This window comes from Megalobrama amblycephala, linkage group LG23 (genome assembly GCF_018812025.1).
Source record: "Megalobrama amblycephala isolate DHTTF-2021 linkage group LG23, ASM1881202v1, whole genome shotgun sequence".
Lineage (NCBI taxonomy): Eukaryota > Metazoa > Chordata > Actinopteri > Cypriniformes > Xenocyprididae > Megalobrama > Megalobrama amblycephala.
The window spans coordinates 13,719,219-13,730,416 of NC_063066.1; the positions used below are offsets into that span (position 1 = coordinate 13,719,219).

The following is an 11,198-nucleotide window of genomic DNA, read 5'->3' on the forward strand; positions in this document are numbered from 1 at the left end:
AGCTACCAGCTTTTAAGTTGATATTTCTCACCAGCGAGGTAATAACTGCGCGGTTCTTGAGGTAAATAAATTTAGTTTCGCTATTAGTAGAGACACTGCTGAGACTCACAGACTCAGGTAAGCTAATTCACAAATATATTGACTTATTGGGTGTGTCTCAATCAGCTCCCGAGCTCGTGAATCAGTAACGTTATATCGTGTATTCGGGCTCGAATTCGGGCACTGGTAAGGACAGTAAAGGGCGCTGGGGTTCACTACACATTGGGACATTTATGACAACGTCCTTATTGTACTATGAACAGCAGCAGAGCTAATCATGGCCGCGGGAAGTGGGGGTGCTGCAGCACCCCCTAGTGACGAGAGGGAGATTTAAAAAAAAAAAAATGTAGGCCTATTAAAATATTTTGCACAATTTATAAATTCCTTATGAATATTTTAGAAAATGATTTTGACACACGTAGGCTATTACGTATATTTTGGATTTTAATTTCATATTTTGAGGCCTAATCAACACAGGTTCGGAAGTTACGTTGTCAACGTCACGCAGGCAGGTTTGGTCGCCGAGTAAAGAGGTTTCCCGCTCGTTCCATGCAGAATATATACATCTTTGGCAGCAGCTGACTAGTAAATTTACATAGTTTAATGACAGAAACGAGGAGAAAATATGTCACAGAAACGGATTTTGGATTTTTTTGGAAAACCACCAGCGAAGAAATCTAATACCGCAACCATGACAACGGAGTCTGTCCGCCTGCCTCGGCCTGCAGTTGAACCGGCAGGCCCAGCCCCAGCACCCGCAACCCAACCTAGCGTGATTGGATTAGACGAGCCCTTCCAGCCAACATCCAGTTTCAAATTTCCCGCATGGCGTTGTGGTAATGAAACGTTCTCACGTTCTGTTATTTCTGATTCTGCTTCTGCTTCAGATTAATAGCGCATTGCGCATATCTGAGAACTGATGTCTGTGTGTTTCAGACCCTGGCTGGCTGTGCACTGAAGTGTATATGACAATAAAGTAGTAAATCTCAATGTATTTATTTTTAAAATGTATTTTAAATAGGCCTATAGGCTCATAGGTTTTTTGTCAAAAAAAAAAAAAAAAAAAAAATTCACAGCACCCCCTGTTCAAAATTACTTCCCGCGGCCCTGGAGCTAATATCTTTTTGACATTACTTGTATTAAAGTAACTTTACATTATGATAAATTCTTTGCTTGTTACATATACATGCAACATTTCAGCCGTAAATAAATTATAAATGTTAGCTAAATTATGTTCATTACCTGTCTAGCGATGTATGTTTATGCTGAAATATAATAAAATAATGGTTTGTGTTTTTAAAAACATATATGGCGCGTCGTTATATGCAGAGTTATGTGTAGTATATTTGCTCCTTTTACAGTCTATGGTTGTCTCACGTGATTTCGAGTTTCGCGCTTCAGAACATAAGAACTTTAACCCTCTATGGTACGCAATATGATATCAGTGAGGAAAAAAAATATTTGTGTTGTTTTTCCTGCTTAAAATTTGACACTTTAACAATATCAATGAACATTTTCATACATTTTTAATTAATTTATTTATTTACTTAATTATTTGTTGCCTCGAGGACACAATGGAAAAATTTAAACATTTGGCATTTTCATGTAGAAAAAAGAAATATATTTATTGAAAACATCAATTTCCTTAACTAGACACTTGAACAAACAAATTTATCCAGTTTTTAATGTATTAAAAGTTTTTATATTTAATAAAAAGTAACATTTTATATCCAACTGTTGCCCTCATGCAGCATTGTACCATAGTGGAACACAAATATTACCAAACCATCATATTATTATGTTATTATATCAAGTTATTATATCCATCTTCATTCTCATCTCCATCTTCTCTCTCACCCTCACTCTCTCCCTGACAGATTGTCAATATGATTTCATCTTCCTCATCACAGTATGACCCCTCATCAATCACCTCATCAACTGCCAGTGGTACCTGTGTTTTATACCTTTATGAAGTGCTATAGAAAATGTGTAGATCATAATATATGCAGATATAGTATGTAAATTACTATTCTTCGCTATAAGTGCATTACAAAATCATGTGAAAATGCCAACATATTTAGATAATTCTCACTCTTTTCCTTACAAATGTAATACATTTGCATTCAAACCTATTATGCCTGTATGGCATTATGCGATTCCATTATGGTACAATGTTGCCTTGAGGCAACACACAGTTTTTCTCTAAAACATTTGATGATATATAATGTAAAGTTCTTGAAAATACGTCTTTACTTGCCAGTGAAGGTGACTCATATTTTTTGTGGGTGATTAAATGGATAAAAACAGGTGAAAAAAGTGCACATGTGCTGAAACAGGACACAAAATGGACCCCTGTTGGTCATGTTTTGGTCTTTTTTGCACTTTTATTGATTAGTATTTGAGTTATTCTGTCCTGAGATATGTTTGATCAATCAATTGGTGCCTTATTTTATTAAAAACAAACTAAAATAGACCATGTTGCCTGGTTTTCACAGTGCATTGTGGGACTTTTTAGGGAGCGAACGTTTCATTGCCCTGGAAGGATTCTGCGATTGAGACAGCATTAAAATGGCTGACTCCCTGATCAGTGCACTGACTACTGAACTAGGGAGCTGATTGAGACACATTCTCTCTCTCTCTCTCTCTCTCTCTCTCTCTCTCTCTCTCTCCCTCTCTCATAACTGTGTTAATAACTGTATTAGTCTGTTATGAATGGCTCAAGCCTCGGTTACTAGTTCTGAAATGATGTTTTGGAATTAGCAACAGAGGCTTGGGATGATATGCGAAAGAAATTAGTCCCATACACAAGAGTGTTTTAAGGACAAAACCTTGACAAATGTCTTGAAATACAACATCTGGACAGTGTCTCGAGGTGTGGTCACCATAGAATAAGCAGAATAATTGACTCCGGACTGTTGAATTATTAGAAAATAGTGCATTTAATTGGTTAGGATCACTTGTATCGCTTGACTTTTTGCATGTTACAGATAGACTTACCTTGTGTATTAAGGTTGGTTTACACCCAGGATAACTAGTATTAAGTTGACACCTTAGCTAAAACAAGCACAGAGGAACGATATCGCTGGAATCACTTTTAAATATAAAGTTCCACACCAACTTTGTGCATGCGCTCAACTTTTGTTAAATGCTCAAGCATAGTTATATAGTAAATCATTGGATCATTCACTTAATCAATTCTTTCAAAAACACAGATGAGTGACTCATTGAATCACCATTACTGTGTTGCTGGGAGATGCTCAACTCTTTGGCTTCAGGAACTGTTTTTGTTGCCGGAGCATAAAAAAAGATAAACAGATAATATTGTCTTTAGAGTGTTAAGTACTTGATTTAAACTTACTGTTTAACGAGCTGTGTAGTTCAGAAAAGCAGTATAACTCGCAATTGTGCTGTCTGAATGTCAACATTGCTCTGATTACCTACATGTATCTGTTCTCCCCAGCCCCTTCATAAGGTTATTTTTCTCTTTAAGGTGGCCTCCGTCATGTTTTTACACAGAGCTGCACGTGTCTAATTACAGTCATTTTCTTAATTAGTCTTCGGTTATTCACTCTAAAAAATGCTGGGTTGTTTCAACCCATTTTTGGGTAAAATATGGACAAACCCAGCCGCTGGGTTTAAAAATGCAATTAAAAAAATGTGAACCAACGATTGGGTTTGTCCATGTTTGACCCAACCATGGGTTGAAACAACCCAGCATTTTTTAGAATGTTGTGTAACAGTCCACATGCCAACAGACGTGTGTGTGTGAAAAATCCATTTCCATGCTCAGACACAGGGCTACGTTCAATTACCCAAAAGGCAAGAGAGAGGCGCTTGTCTACACGCTTTGCTGTTGTATATGACCCATTCTGGATTTAGTCTTGTCACATTGTTTACAATGTGTCACTGACACCATGAAGGTGTTTAATGTTTCAGGTCATTTGTCGCTTAACACTGTATAAGCAGGAAGAGGAGAGATTTGTGGTTAGAGCAGAACCCCTCCTGTACTCGGTTCCTGTCTGAAAGGGCTGGCCAAACCTTTCCGAATGAAATCCAGCCAGTTTCACCAAGAGAAATCAATCTCAGTGGTGGAAGACATTTTTTTCTTTTAGGACATTTGTTAATCAGTTTCGGCTGTCCTGAGCCAAACATGCATGCGGGGAAGTAAACACAAGCGTGTGGTTGGTGTTGATGTTTTTTCTTGAAGTGCACTGCCGTCTTAGTTAATTTATCTGAAGTTTCTGGTTTTGATAAGGTAGGCTTCAAAAAGTAAAAAATATCATTGATTTTTTTCATAGGGGTATTGATTTTTAACAACTTAAAAATCTTTGAAGACCAACCTGCCGTGAGCTATGAGGTTGTTATTGGAATATGCTTTTGTTCAAGCCATCGGCCTGCATATTTTTTTAAACATATTTTTTTAATAATAAAATAATTGTTAAACAGCAGAATTCCTTGTGAAAACCTACATTACCCATGATACCGCAAAGAAATCTCCACCAGTCAGAGAATCGTGACCACTTTTGTGTAAATATATATGTATATATCTTTAACTTCAATTGTCATTCGAAAGAAGTTGTAGTTCTTTTCCTCATTAAAGCTGTTAAGCATACACAGTCTTGTACCTTTTAATTTTTGTCAGATTTTCAAATACTTTTTGCTTCAAATTAGAGTTTCTGATTGACCTCGTAGCTGGTTGGTTTGGTTCATAGCTTATAACTCTTTAACAAAGTCATTTTAAAATCTCTAAGGGAAAAATGAATGGAAAAAGTAGCAAACCAAGTCTGCTAAAAAGTGGGCGGACAGTGTTGCACTCTAAAGAACCAGATCCATAATCCTGAAGAATGCATAAATATAATGTCAAATTCAGAAAATAGAAAAGCAGTTAAGCAGCAATATGCTCCTCGTTAAACATTTTCAAATATAAAGAATCTATTTGTGTTTATTAAAGGTGAATGAAAAATTGAATTTATCTTGGCATAGTCAAATAACAAGAGTTCAGTACATGGAAATGACATACAGTGAGTCTCAAACTCCATTGTTTCCTCCTTTTTATATAAATCTCATTTGTTTGAAAGACCTCCGAAGAACAGGCGAATCTCAACACCGACTGTTACGTAACAGTCGGGGTGTACGCCCCAATATTTGCATATGCCAGCCCACGTTCCCAACATTATCATTATGAAAGGCATTAGACAAGGGCAGAACATCTGGATCTGTGCACAGGTGAATCATCAGACTAGGTAAGCAAGCAAGAACAACAGCGAAAAATGGCAGATGGAGCAATAATAACTGACATGATCCATGATATCATGATATTTTTAGTGATATTTGTAAATTGTTTTCCTAAATGTTTCGTTAGCATGTTGCTAATGTACTGTTAAATGTGGTTAAAGTTACCATCGTTTCTTACTGTATTCACGGAGACAAGAGCCGTCGCTATTTTCATTTTTAAACACTTGCAGTCTGTATAATGCATAAACACAACTTCATTCTTTATAAATCTCTCCAACAGTGTAGCATTAGCCGTTAGCCACGCAGCATAGCCTCAAAAACTCATTCACAATCAATGTAAACAATATAACAGTATACAATACTCACATAATCCAACACATGCATGCCGAACACTTTGTAAAGATCCATTTTGAGGGTTATATTAGCTGTGTAAACTTTAAGGCAAGCGCGAGCTCTGTGGGCGGAGAGCACGGGATTTAAAGGGGCCGCAGCATAAATCAGCGTGTTTATAATGATGCCCCAAAATAGACAGTTAAAAAAATTAATAAAAAAAAATCTATGGGGTATTTTGAGCTGAAACTTCACAGACACATTCAGGGGACAGCTTAGACTTATATTACATCTTTTAAAAACATAATCTAGGGCATCTTTAAAAAATATATGGTTTTCATGTGACGACACACCCGTATAGGAACGCCCAACCTGGAGGGCAAAACAAGGCTTTCCTCTGATGCCCGTCAGGCATTTTTTACCAGGTTTGTACTAAGTGCTAAATAATGTAGTAAGACAGTAATATTAAAAGACCAAATTCGTTATGCACCTTTTTGGTGATGCATACTATATATAGGCAAGCAGATGAACCCACAATATAAATGCAACATGCAGTTTCTCGTTAAGTGCTTTTCCCATCAAAAATCATTATAAAGAAAAACAGCATGAATCATCAAAAAACAGTGTAAACTGAATTTGATCTATTAATATCAATATTTTAGTATATTAAGACACTTTTTAGAATGTTCAGCTGTTTTTCACTAAAACTTGCATCTTAATCACATATTTTTGTTTTTGAGATGGAAAATTGACAGGGTTGTGCTGCAGCGCTATGGCTGTTTTGCTCACCAGGCTTCTGCGGCAGTCACATGACTGAAAACTATGAATAGTCAATAGTTTTAAATTACACCATTTACATTCTTTTTTTTTTTTTTTTTTTTAATCTTAGTTAATCTAATGTCTGGAATTGCACATTTTCTTTTGTCAGCATGCCTTTTTGAATTGTCTCCTGTTAATGTTCATAGTTCATGTAAACATCATTTTGTCTCTTTGAGGCACTCCAGAGCCACTTACTCTATATACCATACACTCTATTATATCTTGTTAGGAAAATAATCCTCACAAAACAGGCTACTTCATACAAGAAAGTCATTGATGATCTTTGCATGGATTGATTGCATGAATCAGTACAGTCAGGTTGCAGGCTTGCAGCTGGTCTCACTGAGACTAATTTCCTAATGGTCGTTTCCATCTTAAGTCCCATTCCAACTAATTAAGCTTCACAGAGTTTTTCTTAGCATTATTTGTTTTCCAACCCCTCACATTCCTCCTCCTTCCTCAGTTAAGGGCAAAAGATGCAAGTGGTTGGTGACGTAATGCATTCTCAACGGGAGGAAAAACATCTTGGAGGTTAATGCACCATGGTGAAATGTTAAGAGTCAAAGCCTTATAAAGAAAAAAAAACTCAAAGCTGAAAGCTTTATCATCGTCAGAGCATTTGCAGTTAGAAAAAGGAAGTATAGCTAAGCTAGTCTTTCTGTAAACACAGGCTGTTAATAAATGTACCGTGGGATAAAAGACAGGCCACATTTAAATTCTGTCATTTTCATTCAAATTAGGAAATACACAGAACGTTTTAGAATTTTTAATCGTTTAAAATAAATAAAAGTATTGACGTAAAATGAAGAAATACTTAATGTTATGTTTGGTGCCTGTTTTAAATAGCACAACACACTCACACACTGAAGTATGGTGAAACGATTTGACTTCTAATCCCTGAGAACTGATTATAAACACAATTTCTATTTGATAATGTGCTTTAAACTTCTTCCTTGAAAAAAAATGTGTTTGGGGAAGAAGTGACTTTTAAAAGGTTAGTTCACCCAAAAATTAAAATTCTGTCATGTATTACTCACCCTCATGTCGTTCCACACCCGTAAAACCTTCGTTAATCTTCGGAACACAAATTAAGACATATTTTGATCAAATCCGATGGCTCAGTGAGGCCTCCATTGCCAGCAAGATAATTAACATTTTCAGATGCCCAGAAAGGTACTAAAAACATATTTAAAACAGTTCATGTGAGTACAGTGGTTCAATCTTAATATTATAAAGCGACAAGAATACTTTTTGCCCGCCAAAAAAACAAAATAACGATTTTTCAACATTATCTAGTGATGGGCGATTTCAAAACACTGCTTCATGAAGCTTCGAAGATTTACGAATCTTTTGTTTTGAATCAGTGGTTCGGATCACGTATCAAACTGCCAAAATCGCGTGAACTATTGAATATTGCAAAACACGTAACGAAGCCTCGTTTACTGAAATCATGTGACTTTGGCACTCTGAACCACTGATTCAAAACAAAAGATTTGTAAAGCTTCAGGCTTCATGAAGCAGTGTTTTGAAATCAGCCATCACTGGATATTGTTGAAAAGTCATTATTTTGTTTTTTTTTTGGCGCACAAGAAGTATTCTCGTCACTGTATAATATTATGATTGAACCACTGTACTCACATGAACTGTTTTAAATACGTTTTTAGTACCTTTTTGGACATCTAAAAGTGTTAATTATCTTGCTGGCAATAGAGGCCTCACTGAGCCATCGGATTTTATCAAAAATATCTTAATTTGTGTTCCGAAGACGAACGAAGGTCTTACGGGTGTGGAACGACATGAGGGTGAGTAATACATAATTTTTGGGTGAACTAACCCTTTAAAAGCGATTAATTATGATTCAATGAATTTTCACATAATACCATTCTCTGACTGGTGTGCAGTAACAACAAAAAATCATTTTTTCTTATTATAATTCAGCTCCTCAACAAGAACTTCTTTGTCTTTGAAGAACAGGGGTTCCCATAGTCTTGAAAACCCTGGATAGTGGAATCATTTTAAACGTGTGATTTCTAGACCTGGAAAAGTCATGTAAATTAATAAAATCCCCAAACTCAATGGGAATGAGGATATACACATTTTATTGGATAGAAATATATATATATATATATTTCTTGGTCTCTAATCAAATAAGTAAACCCATTTTACAGCAGGTAAGATTACTTAATCTTCTGCTTCAGTGCAAATAAAGATATTTTCACAAGTGGTCTTTTGAATCCACTGTACTTAGAAACCCGTAAGAACCTTTGGTATCAGATGTAGTGTAAACAGTGCTGCAGGACTACATGTAAAGAATGAGAACACCCCACTGGTCTCCATCAAACATAGAGCACAGCTCCAGCTGTCAGACACTGGGAATCTATTGTTCTCCCTTTGCTGATACATCCTGCCATGTGTGCGCGCATGGCTTTTGTCATTTACCTCCCTGGCTACGTGCTAAAGGATGTGCTGAACCTGCTCTGGTGGACATAAGTACAACCAGATGTGACAGGCCAGTTAAATTAGACACCTTGGCTGGCTCTCTTCCTTCAGGGCATGTAAAGGTAAAGCAAATGAATCTTGAGTGTGTAGAGATAATCCAATGTCTGTCTTCTCAGTATGGCCAAGGAACGGTGATCTACTGCAAGTTATTCCTGCAGTACAGAGAGGTCATTCAGAGGACAGTGCCGGGGATAGTACTTTAATTGATAAACATGTATTTATAACATTTAGCTTGACTGGAGGAAGTGTAATGGTATAATATCCATAAGCTAGTCACAGTAAGTAACTTTCTGTCAAGTATACTGGCAAATGGAAGAGTAGATTTGAAATCTTATTTGCCTGTGATGTTCAATGACCTTTTGTGATTTCTGGGTCACTGCTAATGGACTAGCTTTTATAAATCGCCATGCAAGCATCAGAGGATACAAAAATAAATGTACATATTATGATATCGAGACTTGTCCTCTTTATCTATTTTGAGCCAATGACCTGCTGTATCCTCTGTAGAGTGGTTCATCTGACCCAGCTGGAATTTTTATGTTTTTGCAGTGGGCTCTTTGCCATCCTTTCTGATAAAAGGATGCTTTTTAACAAACTAGATGGAGTTGCTTGCTACAGAAATGTATCTATTAGCCTGTGCTATACTAGCACATCTCTGTTTGGCTGCTAAAGTGTTGCTAGGTGGTTGCTTACTGGCCAAACTCTAAAAAAGCCTGCATCTCTACGATATGTATATTGTCCAGAAGTATAGTTCAGGTCCCTTCTTTTAAAGTTAATCTTGGGAGTTTTAGAGATAAGTAAGCTTTATGTTTCTGAAATAAGTCTCTTATGTTCAAAAAAGCTGCATTAATTTGATCATTTGAAACATTTTTAAATGTAATTTATTCCTGTGATGACAAAGCTAAATGTTCAGCATTACTCCAGTCTTCAGTCACATGATCCTTCAGAAATCAAAAAACATTTCTTATTATCAATATTGAAACAGTTGTACTGCTCAATATTTTTGTGGAAACCATGATGAGAGTTCCAAAGAAGAGTGTTTATTTGAATTTTTATTTTTTAATGGTATATTTTGCCCACCAAGCATTTTCAGATCACTCATGTCCGAACATTATTTATGTATGACAAACAGTTCGGAATGAATCACGCTATCATGAATCAGTTCTACATAACAAACCTCTTGCCTTAGCAAGGTCCACTAATTGAAAACAGTTCATATTTTTCATGGAAATGGACTGTAAAATTAGTCTCAGAATTTCCAGTTTTTGCAATTGTTTCAAGATGTTACCTGTATTGTTTATTCTTAAAAGTTCAGAATCAGTCTGTCAGTTTGTTAACCCAAGCAAGAGCCCCCCCAAAAATACACATTAATGTAAACAATCTTGCAGATTGTATTCATCTTTGTATATTTGAGCTGTGTACAAGTCTCAACGAGTCATCTATCACTAGAACTAAACACGTTGTTCTGTTCTGTTCTGTTTGGGGTCAAAGTCTGTGGCAGAAAACAGCTTCAAAACAAAAACCTATCTTAAAATTTCTAACGTATATAGAGGTATGGAGTTAATAATGACGCATGTACAAAAAAATTAAATACTCCAAAAAACAATATATGATGCAAATCTCTTTCTTCTCTGCAACAGATTTAACTGATTTAAAAAAAAATTGCAACACATTTCTTCTTCATTGCTGTTTTTCCAGTGTTTTCAGATGACCAGATTTGATATTTTTAAATGCACTTTTGTATTTTTTTTTGCCGTAAATAATAAAGCTATTGGAGGAAAAAAGTAATTGAACCAAAAAAAGTTAACGATTCTTTCTTAGTTTACAACATACATTATTTTTGCAATTAAAAACAGCTTTTCTTGCAATACCCATGCTTGCACCCAGTCATTATTCAAATATCATAAAATAAAGAAATCTAGCAAGGAGGGAAATAACACTGCTACGCTCCACTTGTATGACACTCTCTATTTGGAGAAAAAGAGCTCATCAGCCGGGCCATTAGCGCTCAAGGCTGCCAAGCCACGAGGCACTGGTTGGCTGCTGTTTTTAAAAGCCCCCGTTTCTCCAGATGTAAACAGAGAATCTTCCCCAAACATTGCCTTTTTAAGACTTCTCAGCAAGAGCTAGGGGGCGACCTCTTCTGCCACTCGCTGAAGCTAATGAAGGGCTCCTCAAACAATGGCTCACATCGACAGCGTGTTGTCACGCTTCTTCACTTCAGTCCCCCCACTCTTGTCTAAATTTAGTCTTTCCAGAGCATGGGTCTGGAGGAG

At 36.4% G+C, this 11,198-nt stretch overlaps 1 long non-coding RNA gene across 1 annotated transcript; it reads left to right on the forward strand.

Annotated features, from left to right (window-relative positions):
• Positions 1 to 34: 34 nt before the first annotated feature.
• Positions 35 to 1,061, forward strand: LOC125259351. The gene is made up of 2 exons (XR_007182778.1): positions 35 to 875; positions 976 to 1,061. It is a non-coding gene; the product is annotated as an uncharacterized LOC125259351 (long non-coding RNA).
• Positions 1,062 to 11,198: the final 10,137 nt, after the last annotated feature.